The 17,952-nt window shown below is 41.3% G+C and overlaps 1 long non-coding RNA gene across 1 annotated transcript in view; it reads right to left on the reverse strand.

Moving 5' to 3' along the window:
* LOC311517803 overlaps positions 1-17,952 on the reverse strand; it is a 103,408-nt gene that overhangs the window by 40,180 nt on the left and 45,276 nt on the right. The window contains exon 3 of the long non-coding RNA XR_014710797.1: positions 15,994-16,106. This is a non-coding gene — a long non-coding RNA (uncharacterized lncRNA). The remainder of the gene's footprint in view (positions 1-15,993; positions 16,107-17,952) is intronic.

A 17,952-nucleotide genomic window follows, 5' to 3' on the forward strand; every position in this document is an offset into this window, starting at 1 on the left:
TCAGGAATTTTGACAACCTTTAGGATTGTCCACAGAAGGAGAAATAGACTCTTCTGAGGCTGTCAATCCTCTCTGGATTCCATAATTATTATTGTTTGTATGTTATTGCACCAATAGAGTAATAGGCCACTTCCTTCCTTATCAGCACCATCTCTTCCCTATGGCACTCAGAGATCCAGACCATACCTAATGTTCTCAAATTCCACAAGCCTTGAAAGCCTGAGCATGGAGTTTGATTTCCACAATGTGGCCCTGCTATAAAAGGCATGCTGAGTTCCTGAGCTAGTGATGGATTTGAAGAGCAAAGCCCACTTACCAATAAAAGTTAGCTTATTTATTTGTTACTTGAAATCTGGCTGATGAAAGGTTCCAATTGTTGAGCATTTTGTCACTATCCATAGGTAGAAACAAGTGTTCCTCCAGCCAGACAAATGAAATCAAAGAGAGGAGTCAACGTTAAGTTAGAACTCATGGAACTACTGCAGCATGATTAAAGTCAAGTCCACATATCTAAAAACCAATAAAACAACAAGAACCTCAGGAGGGGCAATTTAAAGGGAAATGGAGGAAAAAAAGGATTATGGATAAAATAATATAGTGATTTTTAGCAGAAGGGAGAAGGCAATGGGTTTAAATTAGAATATCCTGAACAAACATAACCATTTCAATATATATCAGCCATGTAAGAAATGAAAACAGCCTGCACAACATCAAATTTTCTCATTTAGAAAAGGACTTAAAACACAATTTAGGTCAGAACACTATAGGATTGTAGGGGGAATTAAGAACAGGGGGAGGAATAGCTCAGTGGTTTGAGCATTGGCCTGCTAAACCCAGTGTTCTGAGTTCAATCCTTCAGGGAGCCATTTAGGGATCTGGGGCAAAAATTGGGGATTGGTCCTGCTTTGAGCAGGGGGTTGGACTAGATGAGCTCCCTTCCAACCCTGATATTCTATGACACACCAAACCAGAGGAATAATGGAAGGCATATTTGGGATGCAAAGAGAAACTCTGAAATTAAGAGCTAGAAATACTGAATACAACTCTAATCCTTTCCCCCATAAGCAAAGCAAGAAATCAGTCAAGGATGCAGCCAGACCATTAAAAAATAGAATTGAATAAGAAACAGTCAAAAAGCCTTTGGAAGAGGGATCCTGGCCAAATTGCATTAACAAGAAATGTTATTTTGGCATATAGCATGGTTTACCTTAATTTTTAAAGAACCTTGATACACACATCATTTTTAAAACTTGTTTTAATGCATTTATAGGAGGATGAAAGTAGTCTGCTTAATAACAGATGCCTTTTATAGATCTAGGAGACAATTGTTAAGTGGGCTGAAAACAGAGGCTCATGAATGTACATATTTTATTGTAATATAAATATCAAGGCATGGGAACTAAACAAAGCTATGCAGGGAACTTTACAGCTGGTGGGAGGGATAAATAAGGAGCTAGTGATAGTTTATGATCCGTTACACCAGAGCAGAGCAGAATCTAGCCTAAGATTTGGAATAAATTAATACCAGGAATATGCCTACTGCATGGGGCTTCAGCATGGAAAATTAGAAATGCTGGTCCTGGCAAGTGCTGCTGGCCCCAGGATATGACAAATGCTGCACAGGGGTAGCCTCCCTTGGAATTTTGTTTTATAAAATGATCATGTGCTTACACTCATTTAGCAACTGCTCACCCTGAATAAATAACATTTTTTCCTTTTGATTTTGTAGTCTGTTATCTTGGAGCTGATCTAACAAATATATGTGGTCCATAGATTTGAAAAGCAAATTCAGAACTGCTGGTTTGTCCCTCAAAAGCTTGATCACGAGGGAGATATGTTGGATGAAATAAAGAAGATCCTGGAATGAAAATCCGAGGGCTAGAACTATAAATAATAAAGTCCCATTACACAGCAGTCTGATTCTTAGCAATCCTGGCACAAACAACTAGTTGAGTAACCCTAAATGCTAGGCAACAGGGCCAAATTTATCTTTGGTGTAACTCCATTGACTTTGGGGAATTTGGATTCCAGACGACTATTAAATTTGTTGAGCCAAATTCAGATCAGGTTTAAGCACTTACAATTCCCTTGGTGTCAGTGCAATAGCACCAGCTTACTACAAGGCCTGAAATTGGCACAACATGTCTCTTATAGTCAATTGATTTTGCAAAACACTGCAGTTTGTCAGCCCCTTTGATATCTCCACTCTCTGGAGAGCTGCCCTCTTCCAGCCCTACATTGATTCATTGCTGAGTTGACCTTTACAGATAGACCAGAATAGAATTTCGTTTGTATAATGTCTTTCAAACTGGAGGTGTCTCTAAGCTTTGACAAGGCAATGGTACTATGCAAATACTGTGTAGGCAAATATAAAATCAACCATAAGCTATGTAGTGGCTTGTATATAGCCTTGGACATAGGACTTTCATAAATTATTGGCCAGGACAACAGGGTTATCCCCTTATTTATTTAAGAAGTAATTTTACAGAGTTCACTTCGTAATGAATGTTCTAAATTGTAAAACAATTTCAACAATAACCTCTTATTTTTAGTAGTTCATGACGTTCTGAAAAGTCCTCCTTTTGGGTTAAAATCCCTATTTCCCTCTGTTGAAAGGAGAATAGGAGAAAAAGGGGAATACAGCATGAATTTGGGAAAACTCCCAAACATCCCTGCAGCCTGCCACTTCCCACAGCTCCCATTGGCCAGGAACAGCAAACTGTGGCCACTGGGAGCTGCAGGGGGCCATACATGCAGACAGTCAATGTCAGCAAAATGTCTCCTGGCCTGGACTCAGATTAGCCTGATGGGCCGCATGCAGCCTGCGGGCTGCAGGTTGCCTACCACTGTTGTGGATCTACCTACGAACACTGTTGTGTCCATGAGGAGATTCATTGCCTTCCATAGGGCTCCTAGCAGGTGGATTGCTTTGCATGATCATGACTCCATCTTAGTCTTCAATATAACAAAGAGTAAGATGGAGCTCTTAATTGTTTTGCAAAGGAAGCAAAGCATGAAAACAAAGGAGAATCATTTACTATTGACAAATAGGACACAAGGAGAGTGAGACCGAAAAATCCCCTGTCCAAGTTTCTTTGCACAGCAGTACAATAGCCATTGATGGACCTATCCTCCATGAATTTATCTAGTCTTTTTTGAACCCTGTTATAATCTTGGCCTTCACAACATCCTCTGGCAAAGAGTCCCACAGGTTGAGTGCAGTGTGTGAAGAAACACTTCCTTTTGTTTGTTTTAAACATGTTGTCTATTTCATTTGGTGACCCATAGTCCTTGTGTTATGAGAAGGAGTAAATAACACTTTCTTATTTACTTTCTCCATACCACTCATGGTTTTATAGACCTCTATCATATCTCCTAGATGAAAAGTCCTGGTCTTAGTAATCTCTCCTCATACAGAAGCTGTTCCTTACCCCTAATCATTTTGTTGCCCTTTTCTGAACCTTTTCCAATTCCAATGTATCTTTTTTTTGAGATGGGGCGACCACATCTGCATGCAGTATTCGAGATGTGGGCATGCTATGGATTTATATAGCAGCAACATGATATTTTCTGTCTTATTTATCCCTTTCCTAATTCCCAACATTCTGCTGCTTTTTTGAATTTTACTGCACATTTGAGTGGATGTTTTCAGAAAACTATGCACAATGACTCCAGAATCTCTTTTTTGAGTGGTAACAACTAATTTAGACCCCATCATTTTGTATTTATGATTGGTATTACGTTTTCCAATGTGCATTACTTTGCATTTATCAACATTGAATTTCAGCTGCAATTTTGCTGCCCACTCACCCAGTTTTGCTAGATGCTTTTGTAACTCTTCACAGTCTGCTTTGGACTTAACTATCTTGAGTAGTGTTGTATCATCTGTAAATTTTGCCACCTTGCTGTTTGCCCCTTTTGCCAGATCATTTATGAATATATTGAATAGTACTGGTCTAAGTACAGACCCGTGGGGGACACCACTATTTACCTCTCTATTCTGAAAATTGACCATTTATTCCTACTCTTTGTTTCCTACCTTTTAACCAGTTACTGATCCATGAGAGGACCTTCCCTGTTATCCGATGGCATCTTACTTTGCTTAAGAGCCTTTGGTGAGGGACATTGTCAAAGGCTTTCTGAAAATCTAAGTACACTATAACCATTGTGCACATGCTTGTTGACCCCTTCAAAGAATTACAGTAGATTGGTGAGGCATGATTTCTCTTTACAAAAACCATGTTAACTCATGTTTATCTATGTGTCTTACAATTCTGTTAACTATAGTTTCAACCAGTTTGCATAAAAGACAATGTCACAATCCAGAAAGAAGAGACTCCAAACAATGAAGAAATTGTCATACTTCTACTTGTTCCAGAGAAGAAAAAAACTGATTGAGAATGTAGGAGTGATAGGAAGAGCTAGAACCAAGGAGTACAAGCTGAAGCCACCATTGTAGGGAATGGAATCACAGACTGCACCAATACAAGGGACTGTATTTCAAGGAAGGCAAATCTTAAGGAGATTTGAAATCTACGGTTAGTCTTCTCTGCCCTGTACGACCTGCACCAGCACAGAATGGGTGTAAAACACTACTATACTATACCCTCTCTTGCCCTGGTAAATGGAAACAGAGAAACAGAGGCCCAGTGTGCCCAATGATTAAAGTACAGAAAAAAATCTTGGTTGGGAGAAGTCCAGTGGATATTAGGCTTGATCCAGGAGCCTGGCTCAAAATTTACTCTGTAAAATGCATCCATTTGCAAAGGGTTTCCCAGAACTTAGTGTCAAATAGCAATGCATCACACATTACCAATTTTTGTACAACAATTGGTGCTTACAGTACTTTGTCTATTTAAGCAATTTCTTAAATATAGAATTTATTTAAGTGGATATTGCAGTTTGAAGCAGATGGTTCATTCTGTTTGGTAAATCGTTTTTTTGTGGTTCATGAAACTAGCAGCACCACTACTGTCTAGTATGTTAATTTGGAATCCATGTACTAAAACTTCATTACAAAATTGTATGATGAAAAGATTTGCTACATGTGCACAAATACTACCATTTGTATTCCTGGGGGCAAAGTAGTGATTCTGTAGTTAAGGTTCCATCCAGACTTCCCTTTTAAGCCTTATTTTTAATCCCCCTTCATTTTTTGATAGGAAGAAACAAACTGTCTGAAAATGTGTCTGGTTACTAGGAGAATAACTTTTCCTGATGGCTTGTAAACAAGAAGATTAAAAAAAACTTTCATATGGTAATTCACCTCAAATTAATTATGTTTTACATTTACAGCTGCATCTCCCAATTCTTTGGACCCTTTTTTCAGCACAGGAATTATTTAAGAACTTCAAATTTCACACATTACATACTATCAGTCTCTATGGTATACAGCAATTTTCACAGGAAGTGCATGCTTAAAGTTAGTAATGAATCTTCAGCATTATGTAGTGGATCTCCTCCATTTCCTGAGTAATTAAAAGTTTAATCACCTAGTGATTAAAGGTGTTATAACTAAGCAATTGGCTCTTAAAGTTTAAGTGCTAGGCATTTAACTCCATTTTGGAACTGGCAGTAGTTGGGTCCGGCAATGCTGGGTGGATCATGGGAGAGTACTCAACTGGGGCAAAGGGGCCTAGACAGTCTAGGAACAGAGGAAAGCTCCAATGTGGGACCCTTAATGAATGGGGGAGGCAACCTAGTGACAGGTGATGTGGAAAAAGCTGAAGTACTCAAAGCTTTGTTTGCCTCGGTCTTCACAAACAAGGTCAGCTCTCACACTGCTGTTCTTGGCAACACAGTATGGAGAGAAGGTGAGCAGCCCTCAGTGGTGAAAGAACAGTCTAAGGACTATTTAGAAAAGCAGGACATGCACAAGTCCATGGGTCTAGATCTAATGCATCCGAGGGTACTGAGGGAATTGGCTGATGTGATTGCAGAGCCATTGGCCGTTATCTTTGAAAACTTGTGGTGATCTGGGGAGGTCCCGGATGATTGGAAAAAGGCAAATATAATGTCCATCTTTAAAAAAGGGAAGAAGGAGAACCCGGGAAACTACAGACCAGTCAGCCACACCTCAGTCCCTGGAAAAATAATGGAGCAGGTCCTCAAGCATTTTTAAGCACTTGGAGGGGAGGAAGGTGACCTGGAACAGTCAATATGGATTCACCAAGGGCAAGTCATGCCTGACCAACCTGATTGCCTTCTATGATGAGATAACTGACTCTGTGGATATGGTGAAAGCGGTGAACATGATATATCTTGACTTTAGCAAAGCTTTTGATACTGTCTCCCACTGTATTCTTGCCAACAAGTTAAAAAAAGTATGAATTGGATGAATGGACTATAAGGTGGATAAAAAGCTGGCTAGATTGTCTGGCTCAACGAGTAGTGATCAATGGCTCGATATCCAGTTGGCAGCTGGTTTCAAGCGGAGTACCCAAGGGATCGGTCCTGGGGCCGGTTTTGTTCAATATCTTTATTAATTATCTGGATGATGGGACGGATTTCACCCTCAGCAAGTTCACAGATGACACTAAGCTGAAGGGAGAGGTAGATACACTGGAGGGATAGGGTCCAGAATTACCTAGACAAATTGGAGGATTGGGCCAAAAGAAATCTGAGGTTCAACAAGGACAAGTGCAGAGTCCTGCACTTAGGACGAAAGAATCCCATGCACTACTACAGTCTGGGGACTGGCTGGCTAAGCAGCAGTTCTGCAGAAAAGGACCTGGGGATTACAGTGGATGAGAAGCTGGATATGAGTCAGCAGTGTGACCTTGTTGCCAAGAAGGCTAAGGGCATATTGGGCTGCATTAGTAGGAGCACTGCCAGCAGATAGAAGGAAGTGATTATTCCACACTGGTGAGGCCACATCTGGAGTACTGCATCCAGTTTTGGACCCCCCACTACAGAAAGGATGTAGACAAATTGGAGGGAGTCCAGCGGAGGGCAACAAAAATGATCAGGGGGCTGGGGCACATGACTTACGGGGAGAGGCTGAAGGAACTGGGCTTGTTAATCTGCAGAAGAGAAGAGTGAGGGGGTGATTTGATAGCAGCCTTCAACTACCTGAAGGGGGGTTCCAAAGATGATGGAGCTCGACTGTTCTCAGTGGTGGCAGATGACAGAACAAGGAGCAATGGTCTCAAGTTGCAGTGGGGGAGATCTAAGTTGGATATTAGGAAACACTATTTCACTATGAGGGTGGTCAAGCACTGGAATGGGTTACCTAGGGAAGTGGTGGAATCTCCATCCTTACATGTTTTTGAGGCCCGGCTTGACAAAATCCTGGCTGGGATGATTTAATTGGTGTTGGTCCTGCTTTGAGCCGGGGTTGGATTAGATGACCTCCTGAGGTCTCTTCCAACCCTAATCTTCTATGATTCCACCTTTGGTGGCTGGCAGACCTGTTAAGATCCAACAGGGCAGGAGTATCTTCCTGCCAACCTCAGAAGAGAGAGGAGGATTGTGACACCCTGACACCCCAATATTCACCACTGTAATGTAATTAGTATATGTCTTATACAAAGTATGCCTTGTGAGGTGTGATTCTAAAAATCTTGATCTGTTAGACAGTAATATCTTATTGGACTGTACGTGCTATCATCATATGTGAAGTCATGAAGTTTGGCTATGTATGTGTTACTGAAACATGTTGAGGCTGAAAACACCCATAAACACCTTTCAGGTACAACAGTAAAAAGGCCAAACAATGTTAATGACTTATTGAGGAAATACACACAAGCACAAGGATTACCCTAGGAACTGTGTACAATAGAAACCTCTCAGATAGCACTATACGGGGGAACTGTTTGACTCCTTTGATGATCCCCTTTGAGGATCTGGGCCTTAGCTTGTGGTTTCAGTAGCTATTAATGTTTGTGTTGCTGTTGGCTTTTGCCAGAAAAGATGTGTTATTGATATATCAATATCTCAAATTGCCCTATGCAAACTTAACCAAGATTTTTTGTTTTGGAATTACAGATTGGGTGTATTGGACCAGTTATTGAAATAACAATTTGAAAGCTGATTCATTCTTTTCCTAGCTCTTTATTTTTCCTCCCTACCTTTCATTCCTTTCTCCTCATTACAGGATCAGCTTTAGCGGCTGCTGTTGCAGGGTTTATACATTCTCTTTTCGCACTAATTTTCTGATATATGTGAATAAAATTAATTTGTTTCCCTATAAAGTATGGATGATGTACAGTAGTGATGGAGGGAGTTAGAATTCTCTGATCTTCCTATGTAAGAGAGAGCTTTAAAAAAGGGGGGCCTTGTTCTAGCTCACGTACACTTACAAGTCTCCCTTTCAGAGGAAGCTGCACATATGTATTTGAGGCTAGACTGTGGAACTTAATGTAATACTGTTTCAAGTATCATTGGAGTTTGGAACTACTACAAGTCAATAAGAAGGATAAGACAGTTTACTGAATTTTTATCATTTTGAGTACCATTCCAGTGACCAAAGGCCTGCCTGTGAGATGCTGAGCTCCTCTGAGAAGGTGCATAACACTTTGATGGATTGGACCTTGAGAGAGACTTCAGCCAGCAGAATGGGAAAAAAAAAAAGTACTGCTCACTGTTTTTTACTTGGCAAAAGAGAAAAGTAATGCACTATTCTTTGGACTAAATTGTGTCCTCATTTGTGCTAAATAGGCCAATCAGCAACCGAGAGAGAGAGTGCATCAGAGTAAATCAAACATGAAGAGCTCTATATATGAATGAGAATTAGGTGATGTATGGTAAATTGGGATAGCTCTTCACAGAGGTGAAATTAATATAGAATACTGAAAAAAAAATGTTGGAAAGTGAATGGGATACATCAAACAAAAGTTTTGGGGCTAGTAGAATGCGGGAACAATAAATGGTTCCAATAGCTGAAGAAATGTCAAGCGGAAAGACAGAACTGTGACCCGGCCAGTGAAAAGCCAGATGCTTAAAAGGTAAGCCTCAAAAGATACCAATCTTTTCAAACCTATGATCCTTTTTGTCCAGCCTAAATGAAGGGAAACTACAAACAACCAGGAATCACATAATGGGTAATGTGAAACCAATAATATCATATTTCAAATCCTATTAATTTCCAAGCTTATGGCATTATCTGGTTAAACTGTTTAGTAACATTTGAAATACTGCAATCAATTTAATATTTCTTTATTCAAACATTGTACACAAAGGAAGAAGGGAGAATCTCCCATGATAGCTAGGTAGGATTCAAATCAAACCTCAGGGGATCTGGGATTCAGCTTGTGCAGAACAATTGGGAAAATGCTGACCACTTTAGGACAGAAGGAATGGGAAGCATCTCATCTTCATAGTCATATGGTTTAAGGCCAGAAGCGACCAATAGATCATTTAATCTGACCGCTGGTATAACAGGCCATAGAATTTTACCCAGATATCACAGTACTGAGACCAATAACTTGTGTTAGACTGAAGTATATAGTTCAGAGAGTCATCCAATCTGGATCTGAAAACATCAGAGATGGAGAATCCACCACTTCCCTTGGTAGTTTGTTCTGAGTGTTAATTATCCTCACTGTTAAAAGTTTGCTCCTTATTCCTAATTCTAAATTGTCTGGCTTCAGCTTCCAGCCATTGGGTCATGTTATGCCTTTCTCCACCACATTAATAAGCCCTTTAGTACCCAGTATTTTCTCCCTAAGAAGGTAGAAAACCATTATTGATATACTGAAAACAAGTTACCTGTCAATCTTCTTTTTGAAAACCCAGACACACTGAGCTCTTTGTTTCTCACTGAAAGACATTTTTCTCCAGCCCACAAATTATTTTTGTGGCTCTTTTCTGTACCCTCTCTAATTTACAACATTTTAAAAATGTGGGCATCAGAGCTGGATATAGTATTCCTGTCTCAGTCTCAGTGCTGTATAGAGTTAAAACCACATCCTTCCTCCTACTCATCTGTTTATACATTCAAGAGTCACATTAGCCATTTTGCCCTGGCATTGCACGGGGAGCTCATGCTGAATTTCTTGTCCACTCTGATCCCTAAATCTTTTCTGAGTCACTGCTGTCCAGTGTACAGTCCCATTCTGTAGGTATGGCCTACATTCCTTTTTCCTAGATGTATAACTGTGTATTTGGCTCTATTAAATACATTTTGTTTGAATTGGCCCAGCTCACTTCCTGACTCGGATCACTCTGTATGACTGCCCTGTCCTCATCATTATTTATCACTCCAGCAAACTTTGTGGTGTCCTCAAATTTTATCAGCAGTGATATTATATATTTCCAGATCACTGATAAAAATATTTAATATTTAATTCCTGAGGAACCCCATTTTAAATGCCCAACTAGATGACAATTCCCCATTGCCATCTACTTTTTGAGATATGTCAGCTACCCAGGTCTTAATCCATTTAACATGAACTCAATGGATATTGTATTATGCTATTTTTTTTATTCAGGATGTAATTGGGATCTAAATCAAATGCCTTCAAAAAGTCTAAGTGTTATATATACACATAGTTATCTTTATCAATTTTGTAATCTCATCTGAGTAGGAGCAGAGACCTGTTGAGTGGAAAAAGGAACATTCTGGCCTATTAGAGTGTTGAAATCTGTCTTGGATGGGAGGGATAAAGTTTGGAAGTGAGCTGTCTACTGGCAAACTGAATGGTCTGGGGCTGTCGCCCATTGAAAGAAGACAGGCAATGAAAGGAGGAAAGAAACCCTGTTAGAGCCTCACTCTGGATTATGAAGTTTGGGATCTGGCTGTCTTGAGCAATATGAGAAAAATCAACTGGCAAAAGTCATTTCTGTGCCAAAACCAACCAAAAAAAAATCTCTTAAACCTTAACATTGTTTCAAATCCAGTGAAACGGATAAAGTCAAATATATCAAAGTAAATAAATATTTTTAAATGTTAAAAACAACTAAAGAAGTCAGTCTTACACAAAGCATTATATAACCTTTATGAAAACAGGATTTATAGTGGAAATGCTGACAGACTAACTAAAGCTGCAGTTGGGACACTACTACAGTATAATATTCTCATCCTGGCCCTTGTTCATTGCACCTTCAGATTCATTTCCATGAATTTACTTAAAGATAAACTCAAACGTTTGCTGAAAGTAGCTTGTCAGTGTGGTTACAGGCTCTTAGTATCATTTGGTCAAAGCCAAAACAACCCTGTGAGAGCTGCAGCAGCAGAACAGCTTGTCAAACTAAAACCTTCAGCAGATGGTTCTAAATCATAGGAACTCCACTTTGTGTGCTGAATGCTTGAGCAGTTCCATGAATAACAGAAAGCTGTCCACAAATATGTGGGGAAAGAGCAGATGTGTGAGGCTGATGTTGCCTGATCTCCACCAAATGGAATCCTATTGCTGTCAAAAGCACTGTCTCTTGTCTGTTTGAGACAGTGACTTAAAGCATTCACCTGAAACACCTCCATTTTTTAAATACGGCACCTCTACTTGTTGCTGTGAAAACTGAGAATTTACACTGGCGTGGTAGGAAGGTAGACACTGCAGCAATACAATGTCTGAGGGAATGGTTACAAATCTCTCAGCTTTTCTTTAAAATTTCTACATAAAACTTAAATGATTTTTATGTTTTTGGTTTTGCCAACTTTGGTTCAATTTCACCCAGCAGAACAGATCTTCTTAATCGTAAAAAGAAAAGGAGGACTTGTGGCACCTTAGAGACTAACCAATTTATTTGAGCATAAGCTTTCATGAGCTACAGCTCACTTCATCAGATGCATACTGTGGAAAGTATAGAAGATCTTTTTATACACACAAAGCATGAAAAAATGGGTGTTCACTACTACAAAAGGTTTTTTCTCCCCCCACCCCATTCTCCTGCTGGTAACAGCTTATCTAAAGTGATCACTCTCCTTACAATGTGTATGATAATCAAGGTGGGCCATTTCCAGCACAAATCCAGGTTTTAACAAGAACGTCGGGGGGGGGGTAGGAAAAAACAAGGAGAAATAGGTTACCTTGCATAATGACTTAGCCACTCCCAGGTCTCTATTCAAGCCTAAGTTAACTGTATCCAGAACTGGGCAGGAGGGTCTCATGGGACACTGTAGTGCGTACCTACCCCACCCCTAAGAGCTAGAGGCACCTGCCGGGAGGCGTGGTGGGGAGTCCCGGAGGTGCTTACCTGGGGCAGCTCCCAGGAAGCATCCAGCAGGTCCCTCTGGCTCCTAGGGGCGGGGGAGTGTAGCTGGGGGGGGAGCAGGGGGAGCGGCCGCTCCCCCCACTGATCACATCAAAAGTGGTGCCTTAGGCGCCGACTCCCTGGGTGCTCCGGGACTGGAGCACCCACGGGGAAAATTTGGTGGGTGCAGAGCACCCACCAGCAGCTCCCCACCCCACGCCCAGCCCCAGATCACCTCACCTCTGCTCCGCCTCCTCCGCTGAACACGCTGCACCACTCTGCTTCTCTGCTGCCCCCCCAACCCCTGCCCAGCTTCCCGTGAATCAGCTGTTCAGCAGGAAGCCGGGGAGGGCAGAGAAGCAGGCAGCGGCTTGCCGCTCAGGCCAAGGGTGGCGGAGGTGAGCTGGGGTGGGGAGTGGTTCCCCTGTGACCCCCCCCACGGGTTACCTGCTGAGGCGCAGGCGGCCCTCCTCGCACACCCGCCCCAGCTCACTTCCACCTCTCTGGGCCTGAACGGGAAGCCGCCGCCTGCTTCTCAGCCTTTCCGTGTGAACAGCTGATTCGCGGGAAGCCTGGGGGGAAGAGAAGCAGAGCGGGGAGGCACATTCGGGGAGGAGGCGGAGCAGAGGTGAGCTGGGGCCGGGGGTGGGGCAGAGAGCTGCCTGTGTGTGCTCTGCACCCACCAAATTTTCCCCTTGGGTGCTCCAGGGCTGGAGCACCCATGGAGTCAGCACCTAAGGCGCCACTTTTGGCCAGTTAAATTTAGAAGCCCTTTTAGAACCGGTTGTCCCTTGCAGAAAAACCGGTTCTAAAAGGGCTTCTAAATTTAACAACCGGTTCTAGTGAACCAGTGCAAACCAGCTCCAGCTCACCACTGAGTATATCTCCCTTAAATAAAGCCTTCTGAAGGAACACTTGAACTCTTGTAAAAGCCAGATAAAATTTAAAAGTCCCAAAACAAAAGTGTCTAGATTCCAGCAGCAACTCCTTGTGTTATAAGGCCTCAGGCCTCTCTGCTGCCTTTCCCCTTTTGTTCAGCGTTCCTCACAGGCCCTTCTGCCTGCAGAGCTTTTGCAGTCTTTCCTTTACTTGTTCAGGTTGTCTCCCAGACCTCCTTGCCTGGACACCTTTTGGCTTAGTTCAGGCTCTCTGGGATTTCCCCTCCTCTGGAACTTTCTTTCTCCTCAGGAGATTTGTTCAGCTGTGCTCTTCTAAGCCTTACAGGGTACGTCCACACTGTGAACGGCAGTGAATCTCAGAGCCCGTATTGACGGACTCAGGTTTGCGGGGCTTGTGCTACAGCACAAAAAATAGCTGTGTAGATTTTGCAGCTTGGGCTGGAGCTCCGGTTCTGAAGGCCCCCCTGCCTCGGCTTTTGAGCCTGAGCTGCAATGTAGCATAAGCCCAAGTTGTTGACCCTGCCTCAGAGGCTTGCTGTTGCTCACTATATAGACATACCCTTAATAGGCTCAAGTGCTCCTTCCTGAATTAACTACCTATTAACTAACCCCAGCTAGACCTGGCTTGGCTCATTCACTTCAGTGGAGCCTCTCACAGGATAGCTGGGCATTTGATTCCCTTAATGCTCCAGCCCTATGAAGGTGCCCTTCTCGAATCCTATGAATCTACAATCCTAGTCACAACTCCAGCACTCACTGAGCTCAAAGACTTAGATAATTGCAATTTTAGCCTGATAGGTGGTGGATATTTCAGCCTAGCCCTTTGACAACCACAGTACTCAGATAGATGGGATACCATTGGACAGAATGATACTCTAGAGGTGCATAGGAGTTTATTTTTCCATTTTGAAATGTTTATGGCCTGACCCCAGTGAGTGGCCGGGGACTTTCACAGGTCTCCATGAACAAAAGTTCCGAGATCCCCTATAGAATGGTGGGTTGTTTTTTTATTATTTCTCTGGCATGAGTCTGCCAGAACTAAAATTAAGCACCTCCCTAGGTCTGGTGACTGCTTATCATTGCCCATACTTTGTGACTGTATTATTATAAAGACTATTTTCTACCTTAAAGTGGAGAGACTGTGCTAGATGGTGTTAGGGAATTTGGACAAATATTCTGAGCATAACTAAAATGTAATATTATAATTATAGTTTGAGTGTGACAGCCTAGGACCTCAAATACCACTACAGTGTAATCTAGTAAATGAAAGGTAAAAGTCTCATACAGACACTCAGCAGGTTTCCAGAAGCTTTATTCTGTGATTTGCATAATTTTATGGTGCGGAGAATATAGAACATGGAAAGTTGTCAGTTATTTTGGACACTGTGGTACTACTGATCTTCACTTTTCGTTCCTCTCTCATTTTTGAAAGGAAAATCAAGGGTAACATTTTGAAAAAGAGGCAGTTTTCTTCAACTGTGGCCCAAAATGAAGACATCTGTTACATGATTTAGCTGGGAAAGGAGGTTATAGTTACTACTAGTTAATCCTGAAGGGATCCCGATATTCTGTGAGGTGAAACTCTCCTTTCCCACCACAAAAAAAAAAAAAAATCAAGAAGTTGCCCCATTAAGTCTATCATTATTTATATCTCTCTCAATATTCTGTCCTCTAACTGCTCTCTCTGTCACTGTGGTCAGCAGAATGGTTTTTCTCACTGCCCTCTACAAGTCTGAGGGGGATACTGGCATCTCTTTTCCCATTCTGCCCTATCCCTTTCACATGGGTATTGAGCAGGGGGTTGGACTAGATGACCTCCTGAGGTCCCTTCCAACCCTGATATTCTATGAAAGGAGGTGCTGGATCAGCTTTGGTGTTAGAAGTTATAAGGTGTGGTCTTTTCTCCAGAGTGAGCCAGTAGACAGCATATTGATCTTCACTCAGCTAGTTATACCCAAGGCTAATCAGAATGGCAATCAATGCATTCAAACTGTAGTAGATCCCTCTGTCCCCCATTAAATTTGGGACTTTGGCACAAATTATGTCCCACTTGGGCCCACTGTAACATGAGTTCAAAAAGCAAAACTAGTAATCATAAGACTGATTGGATGAAAGCCTCAAACAATATCCAAAAATATGAAAGGCTAGATTCTGCCAGGTGCTGAGTCCTCCTGAGAGATGCCTAATGCCCTCAACCTAGTTGATGTCAGTGGGAGTCAAACACACATCTTGTAGAATCGTACCCATATTTAACACTCCCTAACCTTGACAGTGACAGCTATCGCTACCGATTTTACATGGAAGGCACCATAGTCATGGGCAGCAGTATAAAATCCTAAAATAGATAGTTATTCCCTCTTCCACAGTACGACACATGGCAAGTAATTAAATGCCTGGGTTGCCTGTGAGTGGATACGTGTGTAGGAAGAGAATGAGGTCTATTAATTAGAGCAGGGAACTGGAAGTAAGACTTCTGGGTTCCATTCTCAGCTTTGTCTCAGTTTATGTAATTTTTACCATAATCCCTCTATACCTTTGTTCACCCATCTATAAAATTGAGACAATAATACTTTAGCCAACTCACAAGGGTGTTAGGAAACTTGATTTTATAAAAGTATTTTTCTTATGTTTTATTAAGTGATTAATTTATTACCGACATACAGTGTTTGATATTCTGTATTTGTGCATTGCATTTGATGACAGCTGCAATAATGATATAACTTAATGTAAAATGGAAATTTGATCAGCAAAGGGTCTGACTCTCCTCTCCCCCCCCCCTTTTTTTTTTTCACCAATACAACTTGATTGACTTCAACAGAGCCTGTCACTGAGAGCAGTATATGAGCCCCCAAACTATAGCTAATGAATTAGATTAGGACAAACATAACCAAGGGCCATACTTAAAAGGGGGAGAAGTATTAAAATACCTCCTATAATTCATTATAGAGGATAAAAAACAGACCTGGAGCAGCTAAATTAATTCAGAGATTCAACAGCCATCTTGTGCCAGCAATTCCTCAGAGGTAATCCTTGTTAGACAATGACAGATGATAGGACCAAGGGGCATAATGAAAGCTAGCAAAAAAAAAAAAATCAAAATCAAAACAGACATTAAAATAACAGTTCTTCATGCAGGGAATAATAAACGTTTGACACAGCCTAATGGGCCAGTTTGTTGGCACAAAGACACTAAGGGTCATTTAAGAAGCAGTTACACACTGTCCTGAGGAAAACATCATTGCAAAAATAATAAAGGATACAATTTAATAAACCAAATAGTCTGCATGTATCTTTGATATCCTTTATGTGGAAACAGTTCTATAAACACTTTCCCTCACATTTTAGGAAAATGCAACATCAAAGAAAAAATTATACTCAATAGCTTTTATATTTTTTGTGTGGAGAATTAAAAAGTCCAGACTACTAGCTTGTGCAATAAAAGTATAAAACATTATTATTAGTCAAGCAACCGCAATCATGTTTAACCAGTTATAATCTCATCAAATTTCCTGCTTTTGGACTAATTTTTCTCTTACATCTAAATGTTAATACAAGTGGTATAAATATTGAAGAATTAGTGAAATCTCATTATGTGACTCGGGGAACCAAGACTTCTCCGCAGCAAAACATGAGCATCTCATGAGCAATCTGATAATGAAACTCAGGACCAGCTGAGGAGCTAAATTGTCATGGCACCATTGACTTTAATGGACTTCAGCGGAGGATATGGCTCATGCTATAGTTCCATTCATCAGACAGGTTGTTAAAGGAAAGTCCTGACTACTATTTCGGAACCCAAGAGAGGATAATCATAGAGTCTACTTTATATAGATTTTTAAATGGTGTGCATCACCATAGTATCTGAGTACCTTCCAGTGGTGTATTAAGCGATGTGACTAGCATCCATTACTTATGGTTCATTCTCATCCTTTTCTCAGAGGCAGAAGTGTGTGAGGGGTGTTTGGTTTGGTGCGTGAGAGGGGCAGGGATGTTATGTACATATTGCTGTGTGTTTATATTAGAGAAAGCAGGCAAATAAATGTGTCTTGCATTTCAAGTGGAATGTGATTAAATGTGGGATGGACCTTAGTTCTTGGGGGAGTTCATTAGACCCCCCCCAAAAAAAAGTTCTGTTTCCCACACAGATGAGCATTACCCTTATTGTAGAAAGTTCCATTGTGCCAGAGGAGTATAATTGTCAACCCTCTTCTTCATCCTAGAGTTCTGGTCAATCTTTTAGATATCCTAGGCCCGGGCCACTATGTACCTTGAAGATAAGGACTGAGATCTTGAATGTGACTCAGTAGTCTATGGGAAGCTGTCAAGGTTCCTCCCCCACTCTGAACTTTAGGGTACAGATGTGGGGACCTGCATGAAAACCTCCTAAGCTTACTTTTCCCACCTTAGGTTAAAACTTCCCCAAGGTACAAATTAATTTTATCTTTTGTCCTTGGAATATCCACTGCCACCACCAAACTCTAACTGGGTTTACTGGGAAACGTAGTTTGGACACGTCTTTCCCCCCAAAATCCTCCCAACCCTTGCACCCCACTTCCTGGGAAAGGTTTGGTAAAAATCCTCACCAATTTGCATAGGTGACCACAGACCCAAACCCTTGGATCTCAGAACAATGAAAAAGCATTCAGTTTTCTTACAAGAAGACTTTTAATAGAAATAGAAGTAAATAGGAGTAAAGGAATCACCCCTGTAAAATCAGGATGGTAGGTACCTTACAGGGTAATTAGATTCAAAACATAGAGAATCCCTCTAGGCAAAACCTTAAGTTACAAAAAAGACACACAGACAGAAAGTCATTCTATTCAGCACAATTCTTTTCTCAGCCACTTAAAGAAATCATAATCTAACACATACCTAGCTAGATTACTTACTAAAAGTTCTAAGACTCCATTCCTGGTCTATC

The sequence above is a fragment of the Lepidochelys olivacea genome, assembly GCF_965140295.1.
Source record: "Lepidochelys olivacea isolate rLepOli2 genome assembly, chromosome: 3".
NCBI classification, from domain to species: Eukaryota; Metazoa; Chordata; order Testudines; family Cheloniidae; genus Lepidochelys; species Lepidochelys olivacea.